Genomic DNA, 23,732 nt, shown 5'->3' on the forward strand with positions numbered 1-23,732 from the left:
GTGACAAAGATCCTGAAATCGTGAACATGAAGCACTCTACTCATGACTAAAATATCACGATAATGTGAATGGAAATTACGAACATCGCGACTAAGATCTTGAAATCATGAACTTTAATCCTGCTAACTTCATAAGAATTCACAAGAATTGCGAATAAGCTCTTGAAATCATGAACAACGTTTGGCTGTCTACTGTATATTCCCAAATCATGAACAAGAATCACAACAAATACTAAACATGTCCAGGGAACAACACCAAACCCAACCAAACATTCTAATGTAACACCATGTATATATTCAGGGCGAACTGGTTTTTAGAAAACACAAATAGTTTCATGAATACGAGGTTTATTATTCATAATTTCAGGAACTTGGTCACAGTTTTCGTAAATCATTCAGTTCACAAAATCGTGGCTTTTGTTCATGAATTTATGAACTGATTTTTTTCCGTGATGCCTTTTCGCCACATGTGCAGCTGCTAGCGATCAGTAGTATGTACGAGTAGTAGATATACGAAAACTATGAGAACCTCGAACAGTGTTATTCATTTGATAAGGTTTAGTGTGATGTCTGGACAGAAAATGACAACTGCGGTGAGCACCAAAAATCGTAGTTCATAGAACAAGATACCACGAATAACTCACACTTTTATGATTTAGTTCATATTGCTACGTTACTTCGAGTACAAAAAACAGATTGTAACCACAAGATAACAGATCGCGATAAGGCGAAGACAAATTACGAAAACCATGATAAATATCATGAATATGAGTTACTTTACTCCACGTGCCAAATTCGAAAGTAAGCTCTAAAATGAAATATAACAACAATGTGAACAGATTTTACAAAAATCGTGACTAAACTTTTGAACATAAATCACACAACTCTCGACAAGAATATCAAAAATCCTGAAATCATGAACATAAATCAACTTTTTTTCTCTTTTTTATTAACGACTTAGAGTGGGTCAATTTTTTTCCTTTTATTATATTGTAACGATATATAATTAGCAAGGAACTGGAAGGTGAAGTATTTGGCAAATATTAAGAGCCATAGTACTCAAGGAAGAGCAAGGATTTGAAGTAAGAAAGTTTAGAAAAGCGTGGAGTAGGGTCAATGAACAAGCTTAGAGTTTCCCGGCTACTTAACTCTTTGTCTTCTGCAATGCAGGAGTCAGGATCTTTTGGCATTGAATGCGAATCACCTGAGTCTGCGGCATGTCCGGACAAGCGTAAAGTCAATTTAATGATGTCGGAACCGCGTTGCAGAAGGCAAAGAGTTAAGTAACCGGGAAACTCTAAGCTTGTTTATTGACCCTACTCCACGCTTTTCTAAACTTTCTTACTTCAAATCCTTGCTCTTCCTTGAGTACCATGGCTTTTAATATTTGAAAAATACTTCACCTTCTAGTCTATTGCTAATTATATGTCGTTACAATATTAAAAATAAAAAATAAAATAAATCAACATAAATCTCAATCCGTATATCACAACGTAAATAGAAATTATAAAAATTATGGCAAAGTTCCTGAAATCATGAACATAATTCTCATTTCTCGTGATTAAAATATCAAAAATCGTGACTAAGATCCTGAAATCACGAACATAAATCCTGCTGGTCTGACAGAAAAACCCGATGTAAACTCATGAATAAAATAGCATGGTAACGTGACGAGAAATCACAAAAAAAAACACGAATAATCTCCTGAAGTCATGAACACCGTTTAACTGTCGGCTGTGAATTCTCAAATTAGTAAGAAGAATCATAACAAATATTAAACATGTCCAGGAAACAACAACAGTAACCCAACCAAACATTCGAATGTAACGCCATGTATGTATATATTCGGGGAGAACTAGTTTATTGGGAACACAAATAGTTTCACGAATACGAGATTTATTATTCATAATTTGAGGAACTTGGTTTTCGTGAATCGTTCAGTTCACGAGATCGTGATTTTTCGTTAATAAACTTATGAACGGATTTTTTTTCCGTGCATGCCCTTGAGAATATTTTTTGCGATATAGAGAATATATTCAATTATTTTTAGTGTTGTGCTATAAAACTGATTTCTCGGAAGGAATCACTCACTACAATTACAGAGGAAACGGGAAATGTCACCTACTAAAACGCGTTTTACGACCAATTACTGCAGGACGTGATTCTGACTGTGATATTGAGTGTATGGGAAAGGGTGAACTTCATGAACGCATAGGAACGAGAGTTTGAATGTTCGCACTTGATATTGCGTCGTTTAGTAATTAGTCCTTTGCCCAAGCTGAAAGTTTTGGTTTGATGATACAGGTAGACATGGCTAGAAATGGTTCGCGAGTAGAAATCACTTCCGAATAATAGCAGGAAATAGAACAAAACAAAAATTGAATCTTATAACATGGTTTTGAAGATTTCATTAGAACAAGCGCATTGCGAGTGATTTAGTGTTTGTAATGCAAGCGCAGCGTTGGGAAAATCTAGATCAATGAAAATTAAATCCTGGTTCATTCGCGAAACAATTTTTCCCAGAACATGTCCAAGCAAAAATCTGTGAAACCAAATATCGCATTCGAATGTATCTTTCTTGAGGCGAATGTTCAATGGTTCTGAGCATCGGTGAAATTTTTAGAAGAATGTTCGCACAAAGCTTCATCGCAAACATTTGCACATTACATCGAAAATATTTTTGTATATAAACTTAGCCGACTGCGTTGGTATTGGTTTGTGTTGATCTTTGTAAAGGATCATCCATCCATAAATGACGTAGCATTATATGGGGGAGGGGGAGTTTTGTAATTTGTGATGATGTGTAACGACAGGGGGTAGGGGGTCATATCATGCTACGTAGCTTTTTTAAAGGGAATAGGGGTTGACCTGATGTCACGACAATCTTACCAGTTTCATCTAACTGACATCGTTTTTATTTATTTTTTACGGGGACAAGGGGAGGGGTAGGATTAGTAATTATCAGGGAGGGGGGGGGGGTATTAAGAGGTTTGTGACGAAATGCTACGATGGGGGAGGGTGTGTTAAAAATCACTCAAAAATGCGACGTCGTTTATGAATGATCCCTAAGTGGAGGAAAACAAACTAATTTTTATAGTTTATTTAGAGTATTCTGCCGATACAAATTCGAATGAGCTTGACGCTTTGATGGGAATTTCACCAATCAATACCATCCTGCTTCAGGTACAGCAATATAAAAACAATCAGCAGCATTCTTCTTTTTTTACTCTTCCTCATTCGCTGACCGAACACATTGAAAGGTATCATCTTGATTACCTCCGAGAATTGCAAACCACTTTATACCGTTTTCGCTTGCCCCTATGGCTGTGTCGGGTTGTTGTTTCAACCGCTGTCAGTTCATAGATTTTGATAGGGAAGGGGAACAAACGACGCGCACGTGGAACTGTTAATGTATCCGTCAAAGTAAAGCTTTCGGTATAGTTAAAGCTCATTTTGGGCCGCTCAAAATTATTTCATATTCTAACTTATTTATTTAACAAATTGACTTGAAAAGTTATAGAAAAGCGCGTAATAATTTAAGATCACAATGGCATCGAAGATCCAAAATTTTAGGCAAATTAAAAACAAAAAAACAACCTAATTCGCCTAGCTGTGAGATGAGACTTTTCGTACATATATCACTGTTGGATCATTTATTAGTTTGCAGAACTCATGTGATGCAGGCACCCAGCAGTTTCTAGGCCTGCACGAATAAAACCTTGAATTAATTGAATCAATTACAGAAAATCAATAAAACGAACGAAACAAAAAAAATAAAGTAAAGCACAAAAAGTATTTAAATTTATAAAACGAATAGAATGATTAATATAAAACATATTAATAAAATACACAAATTAAATTAGATTAGCACATTAAATGAAAAATTGGGCAATATTTAAAATTAGTTATAAAATTAATACGATAAATTAAATTAACTCAAACTAACAGATTGAATGAAATAAATAAGCAAATGAAACAAATAAATCAAATGAAACGAATAAGTTTAATGAGTTTAATCAATTCAGTGAATCCAATGAATCAAATGCATGAAATGGATAAAATGAATAAAATGATTGGAATGAATGAATGAAATGAATAAAATTATTTAAAAAAATAGTAATGAATTGAATAAAATAAATAAATAAAACAAACGAATCCAATACACAAAGCGAATAGAATTGATAAAATGAACAAAAAAAGAAAATGACCAGATTAAAATCAATTGATTAAAATAAAAAATTAAACGATGTTAAGAAGTTATGATGAAATATGAATAAAATGCACGCAAAAAAAACTGATCAGAGTAAATCCAAAGAATGAAACGAATGAAATAGATAAAATTAACCCAACTGAACAAAATAAATCAAATGAATGCCGAATGAAATAAATAATTAAAATGCAATGATCATATAACTAAAATTAGTCAAATATTCTTGAATAAAAAATCTTGATTTTCTTACCAATTCGCCTTTAAACTGCATCTTACCAATCGTTTTTAGACCAAATTAAGCCCTAGATATAAATAAAGGTTAATAATTGATGTTTTATTTGTATAGAAAATTTTCCATGCACGATTGCGATTATTTGCGAGTGCGACATTTGTTTACATATTTGGCGAAAACTCTGAATATAGTCAACCGGTTTTCGTAATAATTGAATACAGAATTGATAGAAGCATCAATTGTCTGAGGGACCATCCATGAATGACGTAGCATTATATGGGGGAGGGGGGAGTATTTGTATTTTGTGATGATGTGTGACGACAGGGGGGTAGGAGGTCATGTCATGCTACGTAGCTTTTGTAAAGGTAAATAACCAACGTTTTTTATTTAAAAAAATTACGGGGACAAGGGCGGGGGGGGAGAGTTACCATCAAGCTACGTAATTACCACAGGGGTATTTAGAGTTTTGTGACGAAATGCTACGATAGGGGGGGGTGTAAAAAATCACTTAAAAAGGCTACGTCATTTATGGATGGCCCCTGATTTGTTTCTACCACTTATAAATTACAAGATAATCAATCTCAAACTTCCAAACTTTCCTCAAAAAATGCTAAATGGTAGTTGTCATCAAATAGCACACCAGTTTCGAACTGTCATCTGGGGTTTAAAGAAAAACAACGTAATTTGTCGAGAACGTAAACTGGCATCATGTATGCAGCGAAATAACTCGAAGAAGTACCAATTTGCTGCCGTACACTACACCGTAAACACATAAATTAAGAGGAAACGATAGCTATAGCACTGATAACATAGTAGCAATATCAGACAGTGTTAAATATGTCGGCAAAACGAAATTCGAGTTTAAGGTGTTCGTGTGGGTAGCCATTTCTGAGCAGGAGGTGTTTCAGTGCGTCTGATCCGTCGAAACAGAACTGAAGTGGTCGATGTAGATTTTTATATCAGTAAATGCTTGCCGAACTATAGCAATTTAAAACTGAAAAAATAAAGTTCGTGAAGAAATCATGTATTGGTCGGATCTTTCATGTTGTTATTTCGTAAAAAATCAACGAATTAAATTGAATAAATGAATCAAATTGAATAGACAAGAAAAGACCATTTGTGCCGAAAAAGGACAATCTACCAAATGTACCACAAACACGCTAAATCGAATTTTGGACTGTTATCAAACGTCTGGTGTACGACAAGGGCTGGCAGGCTGCGCCAATTAATTTCTCGAATCATGCGAAGGTTAAACGAAACCGACATCAATACCGTCCAAAACCTAATCCGATGATGATCGTCGCACATTGCGTAAAATCGAATACAACGTTCCATGAAAAGCACTGTAAACGTATTTTTCGACAGTTTAGAAATCAAATGAAAAACCATTAGGAGGAATTTTCAATTCAATGTTTTGTATTCAAATGATGTTCACTTTCCAAACATATGTTATGAGACAGAATTCCATAGATAGCAAGTCTTTGAGCGGCCCTTACCTTCAGAGATTGCTCGGGCCGAATTTTCAATGTACAGCGCAATTCCACTTAAAACCATTTATATATCGAGTTTCTCGTCATATAAGTTACAACCGTTAGATGGTGACTTTATGAACTACTTTTTTCTAAAAATGAATGATAAATCTCGAGTTTCCATAAGACGCCTTGTGGATGGGTGTCAGGTCATTGGGCCGAATGGGTCACATGGCCAAAAGCCATTAGGCCGAATGAGTCATTGAACCAACGGGCCAGTAGGCCGAATGGTTATTAGACATAATGCCATGAGATTACAAAATTTCTGAGCTAGTTCGACTTCAAGAACAAAATTAATATTTTGCTCTCATCATACCTAACATTAGGCTTCTGATATAGCGGCCAGTAGCAATTAGTAACATCAGTAGAAACCATGTTGTGCCATGCCGTATTGTAATGCTTATCACACGACTGATGTGTTTATTGAGAGTCTGCAAGAATGTAGTTTTTTCCTTCTTTAGCTCATGAGCTGTTCTTTTCGATTTTCACAAAACTGAGATAGCAGCATTTGCCCGGTTTATTCACAGCACAGAAAGAGGCCAGAGAAGCGGTTGCGAGGCCAGCAAGGTGTACAGCCGAAGGTGACTAGGACAATAGGCCGAATGGACACTAGGCCGCAAGTAATGAAGCCGAATGTTTAACAAAGAAGCTAAAGTTATTCTTATCTCCTTCGAACGATACCAAAAACAATCGTTCGCCCTAAAATTTCTTCACTGGCTAACGGTCGGAGTCCTTGAAGCGACCAACTCCGCTGTCCATCTCGATTATGCAACCGTACACATTTCATTTGAATCAATTTGAGTAAATCGATTCAGTCATCACCACGAAACCGATTTTGATATCTTATCGTTTCATTATGATAAATCAAATTCTTTGAGTAGGTATCTATTAGTTTCAATAACATATGATTCACCATGCAATATTTTTCTAAAAATTTTTTTGTTGGCTTCGCTGTGCCTCATCGGCATATCAGAACTTCTGCTCAAACGGGACATCACGTTTGACCGTCGTTTGATTCGAAACAAGAATTGTGTTACCGTTTTGAGATTTAGCGTCAAGTTGGCGCTGTTCCACCGTCAAGTTGGTGTCGGTTTTTGATGAGACGAAGTCTAAACGCACCCGTGACTTTATTAATATGATTCACTCTTAAAGATCGTCCATTCCATCTGAAATTTACAATAAAAAAGTTCATTTTTAACTTCGAAGAACCGGTTCGTTTAATTTGAAATCGCTTCAGTGACCTTGACCTTGAAACAGTGTGTCATCTCCTCCCACGCCAAATGTGGAACGACTTCATCAGCACGTAGCTAAACCCCGTTGCACAGTTATATCAGTAGATTGTATCCACTGTTCCCATCCACTACTGCCAGAAGCTGTTCTGACAAGTACACTTTTCTGAGAAACTCGGCAACAGCAGCAGCAGCACCAGTCGTTTATGTTTACTCATATTTCCCACATATGTGTACATTCACACGTTCCGGGGCCTGTACAGGGCAATAAACGAGCAGTCAAGTGCAGAAAGCTTCAACCCAACTTCAAGTTCAACAGCTGGATTAACAGTACTTCCTTGCTAAGTTACTCCGCCGTCAGGCTGGAATCGGGGCACACTGTATGTAGCTATAATCGGCGAGGGTTTTTTCTCTTTCTTGTTTCCTGCTGCACCTAAGATGATGATAATGAGTACTTGAGGCAATTAAACAGATTGCATCACCTGGGTAAGGTGCAAAAAAGCTACAACTTCCAGAAGACTCAAAATAATGATGTCGCTTACGTATCGGAAATGAAAAATGGTAATTTAATTAGTACCTGCTTTTCGAACGAGATGAAGAACAAAGGCTTACCCTGCAGTCTTCGGCAAAGACTTTGTGTAGTTCGTACATACTTTACTATTCAGAAAGCGTACAGTTCATTTCCTCGTCCCAGCGGTGTTGTTTCCCTTTTCTTTGCTCTGAGACTTTTGTATCATTTCACTTACATTTCTACTGATTCATTTATTCTTTAATTTGTAGCTTTTGTGGCTGAGTTTCAATAGAAAAAAAACATTTGGTTCGCCTAAAATAACCATCCATTTAAAATAACTGCACCCATCATAACTGGTCCGATACGATCCGTGTTGGGTTTGAACATCAAAACTCGACCAAATTACTACTTGGAAAAAGACCGCAACCCCACAATTCTCCGAACCATATATTTAGAGGCGTTCCCGGCCAGTTTCGAGTTGAAGCTTCCATTCCTAAACCGGTACCTCCGGTCTCGGATTGGCCTAGAAAATCCAAAAAAACCGACCTTCAATTGGCATTTGGCCGCCGGCTCAAAATCTCGCCTCAATTACCATCCAGGCAGGTGTGTACGTGCGCGCCTTGGGTCAAAAATTTATTCGAGGCCACAAGAGGAAAAGATCCGTTACTCCGTTACAAGCTCGAGCACAGCTTGCAGATGCCGGCAGGCAGGGCGGGTAGAGTTCAGCAACCAACGGCAGCAGCAGCAGCAGTTTGTTTATGTTTCTTGCAACCGGCTTAATTATACCATAACCAATATTTTCCCTTAATATTTTCTGATTTTCATTTCACATTGATGCTGACTATTTCGGAGCATAGCGGTTACTGTATTCTGTTTTCAAAGCGTTTTCCCGCCGGGTCTCGTGGCATAGCTTTGCGTTTCGACGGAACTTCCACCTATTGTTTGCAAATGGATATTATAAAGATTTTGCGTGGAGATAATGGCTCGGTATTTGATTGTGATCGTGGGCTGCGTCGCAAACTGGTTAGTTAACATTCTTTGCTTTATCTATGCCGATTGGTGATTCAGATTTTTATCAAATGAATGGCAGATTTCAGGGGGTATTGTAGTTTCTTTTAAATTCGTTTATATGACATGAATCGAAACGTTAGCTTAACTGAGTAGTGTGTTTTTTACATTCATTATAAATAAAATGTATAGGATTCGCTCAAATTTTGATTTTTTTTCGAGGCCCGGAGGGCTGAGTTTCATATATACCAAACGACTCAGCTCGATTGATTAGGACAATTCCTGTATTTATGTCTGAGTTTATTTTTAACTTTCGACTCTTTCCATCTATCGCTATTTAGCTATCATTTTAGTGAGATGTTTACTCCTCCTGTCACCGTGAATCATTCCGCTTCCACCCTTATCACGATCTACTCGGATAGTTCTTGACAGGGGAATCACCCTACTCCGGCTGAATGTTCCCTGACGGAGAAATTTCTCCCGACACCGATATCCGCTTTCCTGAGCCATTTAGCTGCCAGTTTTATCGAGATCTACTCGGACATCATCCGGCGGTGAAATTACCCTACTCCCTCCGACTGAGAACTCCCCGGTGGCGGAATTTCACTCGATACCGATGTCTATTTCGGGAGTCAATCAGCTCCTATCTTTGTCACGATATAATCGGATAGTCCAGGGCGATGAATCGAACCTTCTGTGAACTCCCCGACGACAGATTTTTTCTGATACCGATGTTCGTTTCCGTGAGTCATTTAGCTCCTCGCTTCGTCCCGATCTAGTCCCCGGCGGTGGACATAAGCTACTCAACGGGCCAGCCGGTAGGTGCTGAGATCTGTCACTCAGGCTCACTAGCGCCTGTATGAGTGTGAGTGTATGTATATACACTAATTTTATTCAATTATCTCAATAGTGGCTGAGCCGATCTTAGCGAAAAAAGTATCAAATGTAAGACCTAACGCGACAATTTAACACATCAATTTTTCAGATAATGTCTTTTAAGTTTCTGATAACGAGTGTTTAATAAAAAAAAAATGAGAATTATTTCCATAAATTTCTGTAATTAAACTAAAAAGCTTTTTTCTCTCCAAAAGAATTGCTCTCTGGACTCCCTAGAAATGGGTGGCATCTTTTTTTTTGGCTCGTGTGCTGTCAGTTCAATCGACGATGTCGTAGAAACAAACAAGCACTCCGCGAGCGTGTTGTACGGTTTTACGAAACGCATGGTCATCGTGGAAAAAGTTGACGGTAGACCACCTTTGAGACGAAAACGTGCCCGTGAGTACAGTTTACCGGATCCTGGCATCCCTGAGCGTTGAGCGGAAGCCCGGTAGCGGTGAGCATTTTGTCGGCTCCCGCAGTGCCCTTATGTACGAAAATAAGCCAAGGATACGAAGTAGTTGACCACCAGGATCCGGAATTGTATCCGGAAGATGGACGTCAGTGCCGTCCAGCGCTCTTGTGAGAGCATCGCGACAAAGTTGCGTCGTACGGCTGACCCCTTCTCCAATTGACTTTTTTTGAAGAATAAACATTATGTTTTTAATAAAAAGGTGGTCGGGTAATATCAGAGACATAACCGGAGTCAAGTAGAATACACTTTAATACGAATGGTACAATTTTGACTATCTTTTGATCGGTTGTATTAAAACCAGTTATTTCTAATGGAATCGCACATCGTACATACATCGAAATCTAAAATATTCGAGCATAAGTATCCTCAATGGTTCAATTTTTGACTTTTAGCTCCACCAGGCTTTATTGATTCCTTTTATGACCCTTAGTAATTGTGCAAATTTTGGTACCGATCGGTTGTGTCTACGGACCCTTCAAAAAAATTCAAAGTTTATATGGAAATTAGTATGGAAAATCGGTTAAAATTGAAAATAAATTCTTAAAGAAATCACCTCATCAATCAATTCATGAGAACACTATATATTTCTAAAGGTATTCTTCTACTGAACACATTCGTGGAACATTTAAAGTTTGTGAAAATTCGCTGAGAAAAGTTATTAACTAAAGAAGTAGCATGACTTCAAAACAAGTGGATTTTATTATTGATCATAGCAACCCTGTTTTAATAGGTGTCTGACATTACCTACCCATCTTTTTAATCTAAAACAGAAAATCGCTTCTGAAAACCTAATAATTGCATAATCTAAGGCGATTTTAAGCTACACTTTTGTGAAATCCCGACAGAAAACAATAGTACGTGTTTGTCCAACGAATTTTCTGTCCCGTAGTATAGTTAAGTTTACCCCCGCACAAGTGCGTTTTGCCCTGTCCATTTTCAAAATGTAATTTATGATGATTTTGAAACATTGCATATTTTACATGTTTTTTTTTAAATTAGCAACGCTTTTGATTGCGATTACAGGGGAAAATATTGGTTAAATGATATTAATTAAATTCTCCCCATTAATGTTCTATATCTGAGCTATAATAATATTTCCTTAGGGCCCATTTTAACCCATTTTTCCCTAAATAATAAAATGTTCAAACCCTAAACAAGTAGGTTTCTGGGAGTGGAATTTTTGCAATAACCCTGCAATTGTCACGTATTTTAAGGGAGTGTGTCACTTGTTGTTCACTTGTATTTTTAATGGAGTTTTTCACTTGGAGTTTGGCCCCGAGGACCGAGTTTTGAAGAGTCCCCGAGTAGTGTAAAAATGCTTTATAAACTCGTAACTAAGCTTTATGAAGTAACTCGTATCAAATCATCAACATAAAATCATAATATCACCATCCAATAAGCCACCACTATCTCTTTTACGCAACGAAACAACCAGTGCTTATCTAATCGTCAATCGCACCCGCACTACCGCTTGCCAGAGAAAAACGAACCAAAGAGCGCACGCCGGTTCACACTTCAATGTATACACCGCAGTGCACTCTGGAACGCGCATCGTGGTGAATTTATCTGTACACGCTGACGCGACATATAATTTAAAGAGCAAGCAAGCGCAAACCCCCCCCCCCCCACCACCAATCCATTTATTCAGCTCCGAAAGAAAGAGTTTTCTGCTTTTTCTGTGATGTATCATCATTGTGATCTTTTGTGTATGCTCATGACACACCAGTGCATCCTTGGAATAAACAGCTATCAGCGTCTGGCGGTAGTGATGGGATGTATTACCTACCACCGAAGAATGCGAGCTGACATGAAACGCAGCAGCTGCTTGGCCTACAACATCAGAACACAAACTAACGCATTTTTCTTATGTTCCATTTTTTATACGTGTCGCAGTTCATTGGATGACAAAGGGGCAGTTCTATTAACGCTCACTGCTTGGCCGAAGTGTACCGACCAATCATGGATCAGATAATTACTACTTTCATATAATCTATTTTTTCCGTTATTTTTAGTAATTATACATTCTGCGGAATTGGATACAAAATTGTTGAACATATTTCCAATCAGATAACACAATAATCTTATTTTTTCATTCGGTACAACGGCAGATAGTCACTTTTAAAAAATCGGGTAAAATTCCGACAAAAAATTATGAAACGGAACCCCTATATTGAAACTTTAGAAGTATTCTATTTCAAAAATACTGAATTCGATGATTTTTTTTGTTTTTTAACTAAATGTCTGAAGATAAAGGGCGAACACAAAATTATTGCGACACATTCAACAGGGCATAACTTTTTTACCATTGGGTAAAAATCAACCAAATTTTGCACACTTTCTCATTGATGTGTATTGTTTACATGCTGTCAAACTCGAAGTCGTGTTTTTCGATTCAACGAAAATGAAGGTGAAACAACGCGAGTCGAGAGAACAAATTCTTTCCAAACACCTGGAATTTCCTGACCTGTCGCACCGGCAGTTGGGAAAAATGTTGAACATTCACCATTCAACCGTCTCCAGAGTGTTGAAGCGGTTCCAGGAGCGGTTGACGTTGGACCACGGCAAATGATCTGGAAGAAAAGCGGGACCGAAGAACAAAAAGACGAAGGGGAAGGTGAAGCGGATGATTAAAGCAAATCCCAACGTCTCAAGCCGTGATTTGGCTAAAAAGATCGGTATGTCGCAGAGCTACGTCCAGAATGCAAAGAAGAGAGCTGGACTACATACATACAAGGTACAGAACTTCCCAAACCGCGATGAGCGGCAACAATCGACGGCTAAAACTCGGGCACGGAAGCTCTACGAGAAGATGCTGACAAAACATGGCTGCTGTGTGATGGAGGACGAAACGTATATAAACGCTGATTTTAAGCAAATTCCGGGGTTGGAGTTTTTCACCGGCAAGAGCAAGTTCTATGTGGACGACAAATTTAAGAAGAAGAAAATGTCGAAGTTCGCCTACAAATATCTCATTTGGCAGGCCATCTGCTCTTGCGGACTGAGGAGTGAGCCTTTCGTGACAAAGGGCACAGTAAATGGCGAGATCTACAAATCTGAGTGCCTCGAGAAGCGCCTTTTACCGTTTTTGCAACAGCACGACAAAGCTCCGCTATTTTGGCCGGATTTGGCATCATGCCACTATTCTAAAAATTTCCTGGAGTGTTATGAGGCCAATTCTGTCCATTTTGTTCCAAAGGACATGAATCCGCCAAACTGTCCGGAGCTGCGCCCGGTGGAGCAGTACTGGGCAATAATGAAGCGGGAACTTCGGAAGAGCAAGAAGACAGTCAAAGATGAGAAGGACATGTTAAGAAAATGGAAAAAACTGAGAAACTGGTACCGGATGACACTGTAAAGACATTGATGGAGGGCATCAAGCGAAAACGCGTTAAATTTTACACTCAAGGCTCCTTCGATTAACTTTTCTTTTGATTTTTGAAGTAAATATATGTATAAAACTACCCTAAAATTTTGGTTTGATTTTAAACATTATAAGAAAATTGGCATGACATTTTCGGTGTCGCAATAATTTCGTGTTCGCCCTTTATTCTCATTTTTTACTGACACCCGTTATATGGATATTGGAAAACTCGGCCACAAATGGCGTTAGACATTTTATATTTTTATTCCTTGCTTACTATTTTTCTATAGCTAAAAAGATCGTTACGTGAAGGGTGATACTTTACTGGTGCTTTAGGGCACATCTAAACCGGTTCAAAATATCGTGATATGAAGATACATCGACGTGATTGAAGGAGTCCGATTGCATGAATATTTTGCGAATTTATGCAGTGAAGATAGAGATATTTCGCAAAAAGTAATTTGCACTTTAAAGATTAAGAGTAATTTTTAACCTAACCGGTGGCATTTGCCCCTTGCCTTAAGCGTTGCGCTCAACCGTGAATTCGATGTTTCATCGTATATGAATATCTACACAGATTACTATGAAATCCGCCTAATATAATGAGGAAATAAATTTCTCATATAGTTCGTATTCAAATTGAACTCCTGGCATTACTGAGCAACTGTACTTTTGAATCTCATGATGCAAATAAGGCCAGTTGCATTGAACATAATATAAAGTCAGCAATACAAAGCCCTAGTTCTACATTCCATTGTGACTTGACATTCTTTTTCGACAGACTTTAAAACCGATTTTTATTGTACAGGATAATTGTAGGGCTAGTGCACGATCCTACTTACCACTAAGAATCCCTCCTAGTCTCTGATATAGGTCCGTTCCAAGCAACCCGGTGACAACTTGACAGATAGTGCTTGTTTCATATATGTACCACCGTTTTGATGGTGGCGCTAGTATGCCTTCTCTGTACGAGTACCATGAACAACGAAACGAAAAAGTTTCAAGAGAAAAGCGTGTTTCGTTACGTGTGTTATGAACGCCGTCAATGCGGCTAGAACAACATTTAGAAAAAGCGTATTCCAAAATGTGGATAAAGAAAACTATTATTAGAGAATAAATTTATCTCTACTTGGAAACCGTCAGCAATGTTACATAAATCTTATTATAAATTTGGCTGGAATTCGTTGTTTTTTGCAAGCGGCTCACCTCCTTCCTAACAATGTTTTAGTTTTCTTGTTGTGTGAAGTTTGTAGTTGGTAAATCACTGGTGCTTTTTTTCTCGAGAAATATAAATGAAAAACATTTTGGCCAATGAAAGCACATCACCAAGCTTAACAATTCGCGAACCTACGACACCTTGTTTCAAATTCATTAAGAACGTCAAGAATTCTAGTATTTTGATCGGGAAAATAAACAATATATGTAGGATTTTCTAACTATTTAGCAAAATTAGTTTTAAATAGAATTTGTGTGCATTTTTCAGAATTCTGGTAGCAAACCGGTAGTGCTCGGTTTCAGCAAGAATGCTGCCGGGAATGTACAATTTTATTCGACTCCTGCCAGAGTTTTGTTCGACTTTTGCAATTATTCTGTCCGGTAGAGATTGCGATGGTTTTGGTACGGATCCCTTATTCTGGCAATTTACTCCAGTCTGAAAGAAACTTAACGGAACGGCATCTACTGGAGGATTTCATGCCTGGGGAAATGTTGATTCGATCCGGAAGATTTTCGGGAATTCCAATATAAGTGGAAGTGGCTTGATTTTGAATGTCATTTTCTTGTATTTCCGAAAATCGAAGTTATTTTATTTTGAATTTTTTAAATTCAAAATGGAATCTGTGTTTCTGTATAAGTATAACGGAATAAGAACACCTTCTAATTTGAACAGCAAAATAAATTTGATGATAGAAATGCTTAAATTGTTTATTTTTTATAAATATGGAAAATAATATATGGGTTGCGTCTTTTTCAAATTTTTCTCCATTCGAGCCGCCATGACATCACCAAATCACCACAAAATTTGCTTATGAGTTCAATATATGGGAGCTGTCAAGTTGTCCCAGGGCTGGTTCCAAGCCATGTAACGACGAAACTAATTCGTGGATAAAAAAAAACAATTAACCAACACATTCTAGACACTTTCAGCCTTCGATTCATAAAATAAAAAAAATCGATTCCTTGAAAAAAATGTAGAAGAGAGCTCCCTTAAGGAAGAAAAAAATTGTTTGGAAAGCAGAGGTTGTTTTTATAACAAATCGCCAATCCATATTTAAAGTTCTTTTTTCAATTCGTAAATAATAAAAATAGTACTTTAACGTGTTTCCATTGAGTCTTTCACACGCAATTTACCGTTGCGAGCGAAAATTCATTCACTCTGCTTAGATGATCATCACTTTCGGCCATAGTATCGTCCCAGTTAAACAGGTGTCACATAAGTATGACCAACAAAAATCGTATAAACATACAATTTTTATCGCAATCGCGTAATGGTACACCGTATGTAAGCGCGTTATACAACATTTTTCCTAACCAGTGCGTTGTGATGACTCCTTCACGATTCTCTTATATTATTACAAACTAAGTCATATAATGTATAAAAAGGATCGTTATTAGTGCAGTAATGTGACACAATTTAGACTACGCAAATGTGTGTCAGTAATAGCCAAATTAGTCCAAGTATTGTACGTCAAGAATCGTAAAGCAAAGGGTGGTAGGGCTAATTTCGAATGAAATGCTACCGACTTCAATTCAACCGACTTCAATTGATACCGACTTCAATTCAATCCTCAAAATTATTTTTTTTAATCGAAGGGTCTTTGTTATATGTTGATATTGCCTTCAATTCGTTCCCATACTAGCATGGTTGCATCGTACCATAAATAGGAATTTAAAACTATGGAAATATGGACAAGACTTTGAGGTAAGAGTTAAAATTATGAGTTTTTTCTGTGTGGGTCATTCCACGTCAGATTTACAACCAAAATTTTGATTCCTTCCAAAAAAATTTCTTGCATTCTTTAGCTAAAAATTATTGACACGTGTTTTTTGTTTTGGCTGAATATGATATTTTTTCAAGTTATTAGTTTCTGAACTTTCAATAACTGATAACTCGGAAACGATCCGACATATGAAAAAAATAAATAAAAAAGTTGCATTTTCAAATGAGCTTATTGACAAAAATTCACAAAGCATTATTTTTTGTTATATAACTTATGAAGTTTGCAATTATTTGAAACAAATTGATTTTTTTGAAGTTGAACCAATTTTGTTTGCTTATTATTTTCTTTAAATATTAAGAATCATGATAAAAAGATTGTGTAAAAATTTGGGAGTGGATATCAAAATACTTTGCGAGATATTACAATTATTAACTTAAAACAAGGCAATTTTATACTAAACGCCCAGTGATATGCCTGTTATAATTGAAATATCTCGTAAAATACTTCGAGTTCCATTCTGAAATTTTCACACAATCTTCTCGATATAATTAAAAATTATGTGAAAAAGATAAAAAAAAAATTCGGCGCCTTCCTAAAAAAATTATTTGCTTCTAACATTTGCAGAATACATAAATTACGTAACAAAAACAAATATTTAAAAAAAAATCCGGTGAGGTCATGCAAAAATGCAACTTTTATTATTTAATTTTTTGTTCCACTGATCTAATAGTTTCTAAGTTTTCAGGGATTGGAAAATGTTCAATTTTATTAAATTTATGAAATTAAAAAAAAATTATAAAGCTCCAAAACTCAGAACTTGAAAAACATATCATATTCAGCCAAAGCTTAAAATTCGTGTCAATAATTTTAAGCTAAAGAATGCAAAAAAATGGAGGGAGCCAAAATTGTAGTTGTAAATTTGCATTTTGCAAATTTAAGACTTTTTGGTGGTATCAAGGCGTTAGAAGCAATTTTTTTAAAGTCGCACTGAAAACATTTTTTTTGATAACATAAGTATATTAAGAAGATTATGTGAAAATTTCAGAAAAGAACTCGAAGTATTTTACGAGATATTTCAATTATAACAGGTTTATTAATGGGCGTTTAGTGTAAAATTGCTTTGTTTTAAGTTTATAATTGTAATATCACGCAAAGTATTTTGATTTCCACTCCCAAATTTTTACACAAACTTTTTAACATGATTCTTAATATTTAAAAAAAAATAAGTAAAAAAATTATCCAACTTAAAAAAAAGCAATTTGTTTCAAATAATTGCAAATTTCATAAGTTATATAACCAAAAAGCATTTTTTGTGAATTTTTTTCGGTAAGCTCATTTGAAAACGCAACTTTTTTTATTTAATATTTTTTCCATATATGGGATCGTTTCCGAGTTATCAGTGATTCAAAAATGTTCAATTTATTAAACTTCAAAAGTTCAAAAACTAATAACTTGAAAAAAATCATATCCAGCCAAAACAAAAAATACGTGTCAATAATTTTTAGCTAAAGAATGCAAGAAAATTTTTTGGAAGGAATAAAAATTTTGGTTATAAATCTGACGTGGAATGACCTGTATGTTGTTTATAAACAGCTTATATTAATTTCAACACTGGAGCAGGTATTTATGTAAACAGAACAAAAAATATAAAAAACGTGGATAGAATTCACAGAACTCGAAACACGCTAAAGTGTATCCTAAAGTAACTTTTGAAAAATTTAAAATGATTGATTCAGACATTCTTTTGGTTATTTCTATGATTTGAAAGTTTTGAAAACAATTTTATTGGGTATCTATTGCTGATTAAGAAATAAAAAAGGCCAGTAGGATTTTTACGACAACTTATATACAAAAGTTTCGTAGAAGCGAAGCAAAAATTTATAATTTATTTACATGATTACAATTTATTTAAAGTATAATGTGGGTATTCTTCTCGATGTTTTTGGCGAAGATTTCTAGTTTCTTCACTATAATTAAGGAAATGAATGAAAGACCTCGAAGAATTTATACAAATTTGATATTAATTGGATTGTTATATGTACATATGGTCATATATGCACATTTTCATCAATGAAAGGAAGGTGTTATAAAATATGAATTGATTACAATACATTTCGGATATCATTAAAAGTATGGTATGATAGGTGAGTTAGTTATCCCACGTTCACATAAACAAAGTCGTATATCAGAGTGGTATAATAATGAGCGTTTTCCCCAGAGCTAATGAGCTTGGTCCGAACTAATCACACCTAGCAGATGGTGTGTAGGAAATGTTGCAGGCTAGTAAGCTGATGCTTCAACGTTCGAGGCTGAGTGAACCCATCGGTAGTCACAAAAATGCTAGTAATGTTTTAAGAAGCGAAAATTCCAAAGTAATTCTTGTTCATGAAAAAACAGGCGACCGCAAGAAGTGTCTCATTCTTCACTATATTTTTTATAAATATTTTCCGAAAGCCTGATATAATCGTATATAGTACTGTTTTCAGTCGTAAGAGTGTATACAAGGTGTCGGTTTCTTGCCACGTGGAATCAGACTAAGCACCGACAACAGTCGCATTGAGTACAGTTTATATCGTATATTGAAATCTTCTCTAGAATTTATAACTTCTGGTTGATCAAGTTCGTTTCATTAAATATTAAAACTGCCGGTCCTTCTGACTATTAAACCGAAAACGAGTTTCGTTGAACAAAAAAACATGATACCCTTCAATCGCCTAGAAGCAAAGAGCGCAGCTGTATTCGCAAAGTGAATCACCGCTTGTCCTAGAAATTTGAATATCCGTCTAGACCATGCGAAATGGCCTAATAATTCCCCCTTCGAAGGGGCTGCTCACTGGCGTTATGCTACGGCTAAAACCCCACCGGTACAAAAAACAGCGACAGTCTTACCTTTTTTATTTGCGTTCGGTTTTTTTAGCAGTAACCAGCTTCACGATACGATATTTGCAAAAAACCAGTTCTGTGCAAATCACCGTAAGCACGTGTTGTCGATATTCGGACTTGAGCAGCGGACCCCGAGAGGCAACCGTCAGGGGCGACAGGAAACTAGTTTGCAATCAACAACAGCACACACTCACAAGGCCCACTTTGGCGGCTTCAACGAGGTCAATCTCCGCGCGCTCGGCAAATCGATCTGTATTAGACTCCAGCAAGTAGGCACTCCTTCACTTTTGTGCTGGATTGTTGATTCGGCCAAATAAGCGCGAAAAACTTTCGTTTTTTAATGCAAAGGAAATTACACACTGCCTGCCGCGTTGTAAGGTAACGGTCGACGCGAATCTCACACTTGGACGAACACCGAAAAAAAAACCTTTTACACACTCACGGCAGAGGCGGAAAACATGATCTCAATACAATTGCACTCCTTTTCCGTTTAGCCCTTTTTTCACTAGCATTTCTTTGCCAACAGCACGCTTTTCTGTATTACCTCACACTTTGCGCTTCGACAAATGTACGTTATTTTGCTTTGCGAACAATCACTTTTGCACTTTATGTTGCCCACCTTTCTGTGTTACAATACCGACAACAACAACAACAACAACAACATCCAAACCATCAACAACAGCCAAACCTAACATGGCCAAGAGAGCACAACACCCCGCTGCAGGTTGTGTTTTGCTATTTACTTTTCTCCCGGATGCATGCAACAGCTCCCAGCTGCCCACACGTCCCGTTCGTTGCCTAGACGCGAGAAATGTACAACACTGTCCGAATGACTTGTTCTTTTCCGATTGCGTTTCTGCTGCCTGCCGTGTATTGGTTGTATTGGCCCGGTTAGTAGTGGTCGCTTAATGTTGCGCGAATCGATCGGAACCGGAAGCACTCTGGAAGGGAAGGGTGAAAAGAAAATAAATATTAATGTACGTAATTAAGAATCTCAAAATTGGACACAGTGGCGAATTGAAGAATTTGTCTTGAGGTGGGGGGAAGGGGTAGTGAAGTGTTTAAATTTAATGATATATAATAAAAGTTCAGTTCCACCGGTCATCATCCAAGTGGAAAATAATCCGCGAATCTAAAATAACCGTTTAGAACAGAGCTTTACGGCCTATAATCGCATATTTGCTCCATCTTTTATGTGATTCCCTATCCACACAGCTGCTGTTCAGCCAATAATGACAACTGCACCAGTACCTCAAAATTAACAGCCAGCGCTATCAGAAAAAAAACTAATACCAATACGGTGAGTTCACACTCGTGAACTGTAGTGTAGGAAGTGCACATCCCTTATGGGGGAGAGGTAACGGTTTCGATTTTTACATTTCTTACGAAAGAAATATATAGAATTCGCTCAAACCTTGAAAACTAGTTCCGAGGCCCGGAGGGCCGAGTCTCATACACCAATCGATTCAACTCGACAAGTTGGAACAATGTCTGTATGTGTGTATGTATGTATGTACACTAATGTCATGTAAATATCTCAGCAATGGCTGAACCGATTTTAGTGAAACTAATTTCAAATGAAAGGCCTAACGTGATAGTTTGACACTATTTTTTTTTTGATTTTTGATATGTTGTTGACTTTCTTAGATATGGGTGATTTTATCAAAACACAAAATGTTTTAAGCAAAAAACTTTCGAGCAAAGCAATCATATCACGCAAACTACATGTAAATAGAAAGCTATATAAATACGTTTCTAACAAGCTATAGATTGTCAAAATCCGGTCACGTGCGGCGGAGTTATTAAACTTTTCTTTTTCGAGGGTTGTCCTACTGGAGCTGTAGAGCTAGGTTCTCGGAAGGGCTCCCCGTCAGAATCACATACTACAATTTGCAGACGAGACAGGTTCAGGTATGTGCGGGCGTAGGGACTCGCGATCGCGTGTATCATCGCGAAGAGCTCGAGCATTTGTACGTTAACGTGTTCGATCGCGTGTATAAATTCTATATTATAACCGTGTGCCTTTCGCATATTCGCATGTGTTTTTGGATAATCGCGCGCGGACCGTGAATCCAATACTTTATTTTTGGTGTACGGCGAAGATGCTAAAAGAGAGTAAGATCTTCCATATCACTAGAGTGCCCGGTGATGTCGCCATGGAACGTGTTGTCTAGTGGATATGAGCTTTCTTTTTTAATTGGTGTATGGACCTAAGTTCTTAGGACAGAGAGTAATGGTTTCCGGACGTAACCGATTCATGAGCGCGCGAAAACGGACGTCTGTAGGTTCGCGTTTGAGACAGCGTTTAAAACTTCGTAAGTGTTAAAACGTTCTCCTTATTACCGAGGTGTTATTAAGTTTGCGGGATCGCGAACGTAGGTGTGCGTTGTTAATCGCGAAGGGCTTAAGCGTTCGTATGTTAACGTGTTTGTCACGTGTGCTCGCGTTCATGTGACTTCACGTGTACAAAACGGGATTTTTTAATCGTGTGGCCATTCCTATATACGCGTGCGTTCTTGGATGATCACGCGGACCTTCATTCTGATAGTTAGTTTTCGGTGTTCAATTCACATTCTGACAGGGAGTAAGTTACCCCATATCACTAGAGTCCTCGGTCATGTCGCCATGTAACGTGGTGTCCAGTGGATATGAGAGCTTTCTTTTTTTTAATTGGCCCAATTGAAGGCATGGACCTAGTCTGCTGATATCAAGGATAGAAATATCCGGAAGTGACAGTTTTATGATCGTTCGAGTACGGGAGTTTTTAGGTTCACGCTTGAGACCGCGTTTGAAAATTTATAGGAGCTGAGACATTCACTTTATCACCGGGATGTTATCATGATTACGAGATCGCGGGTGTAGGTGCCGTGGATGGTCGCGAAGGGCTCAAGCATTTGTATATTAACGTGTTTGTCACGTGTATGTGACTTCGCGTGTATAATTTCGATTTTATAATGATGTAGCGCGAACCGTGAATCTGATGCTTAATTTTAGTGTATGGTACAGATGGTAGAAGCGAGTTCGTTTCCCCATATCACTAGAGTTTCAGGTCATGTCATCATGGAACATGTGTTTTGGGAATATGAGCGTCAATTTTTTGATTGGTTCAACTGAAGACATTAGTCAAGACTGCTAAGACCGAGGCAAGACTTCCGGACGTGACCGTTTCATGATCGCGCGAGTGGTGGGTTAATGTTTCAGACCGCGTTAGGGAGTTTAAAGATGCTACGTTTACTTAACTACCGGGGTTTTTTTTTCATGCAGGCAAAATCGCGGACGTAAGTATGTGTGGATTATTGCAATTGCATGGTCGCGTTCGTGGCCTGGTTTGCGTTATCGCGAAGGCCACGAGCGTTTGTACCTATGTGAGTATAGAGAGCGAATAGTGGAGATATAGCAATAAAAGGAATCATAACATGCCGAATAAAGAAAAAAAGATGCAAATAGCTTGATTAGAAGTGTATAAATTGACGATACTATTTTGGTATACATTAATAATAGAAAAGCAAAATAATAAATGTGCAAAAATACAGACTAATGAAATAGAATAGAAAAACACATGTAACATGCAATCAAACTCGTCTAAATGCAGCAAATGTAGTGTATTTACCATTAACGACTTTCATCATGCTATGCTGGCCGGGAATGGATGACTCACCTGCGTCGGTGAATTCATTGTACCCTAATTTATCTAATCCGACTTTCCCGAATGAATACAACCAAATGCACAAATTGATCACCAGTAGTATTAGCAACTATTCTAACATATACGCCAGTTCTGCATCCATTCCCCGACCCAATTGCCACAAATACTCAGACGAACACATACATAGATAGACATACGACTAGCACAAAACAATTGTACACTAGTGCGAAAAACTACGATTATTACAAAGCGACAACTAATAGGTTTCTACTTATGTATTTATTAAATTAATATAATTAGTATATGCACGATGACGAATTCGACCGTTAAATGGACACACAATGACTCCCACTGTGAGCCCCGTCCACGAATACCGCCATCAAATTGTGGAACAATATTTGCAAACACGGCACACAGCAAATGTCAATGCACGACGACCCGCCAGTCGGCGCACAGACCAGTGGTTGAGCGTTTGTATGTGCTGGTGCAGAGTACGAAGAAACTCGATGCACCACTATCGAGGTGTAATGCAATAACCATCTTAAGGGAGTACCGGAGTGGGAAATGAGCATAAAAAGTAATAAAATAAACCAGCATCACTTGACACGTTGCGCAACATACTAAATGTTGTAGAGTATGTCGTGAGTAAAAAGAGCAAGAATGCAACAAGTATACACCTTTTTATCAGTGATATAGAGACTCATGAATAGTCTTCTTTCGTAAATGCAATATGCTCGATAACATAGTTTCATTCATCTGATCTGATTAGCGTTATTTTATAATGTTTCTATACAACAAATCAGTCAAATACTACTCACCTATTGCAAAGTTTCA

At 37.3% G+C, this 23,732-nt stretch overlaps 1 protein-coding gene across 8 annotated transcripts in view; it reads right to left on the bottom strand.

Annotated features, from left to right (window-relative positions):
- Positions 1 to 23,732, bottom strand: part of LOC131690643 (protein phosphatase 1 regulatory subunit 16A) — a 449,834-nt gene that overhangs the window by 369,157 nt on the left and 56,945 nt on the right. For all 8 annotated transcript variants that reach the window (XM_058976564.1, XM_058976565.1, XM_058976568.1 and 5 more), the window contains one exon: positions 19,259 to 20,193. The gene's annotated coding sequence lies outside the window, so the exon portion shown is untranslated. The remainder of the gene's footprint in view (positions 1 to 19,258; positions 20,194 to 23,732) is intronic.

The sequence above is a fragment of the Topomyia yanbarensis genome, chromosome 3 (genome assembly GCF_030247195.1).
Source record: "Topomyia yanbarensis strain Yona2022 chromosome 3, ASM3024719v1, whole genome shotgun sequence".
NCBI classification, from domain to species: domain Eukaryota; kingdom Metazoa; phylum Arthropoda; class Insecta; order Diptera; family Culicidae; genus Topomyia; species Topomyia yanbarensis.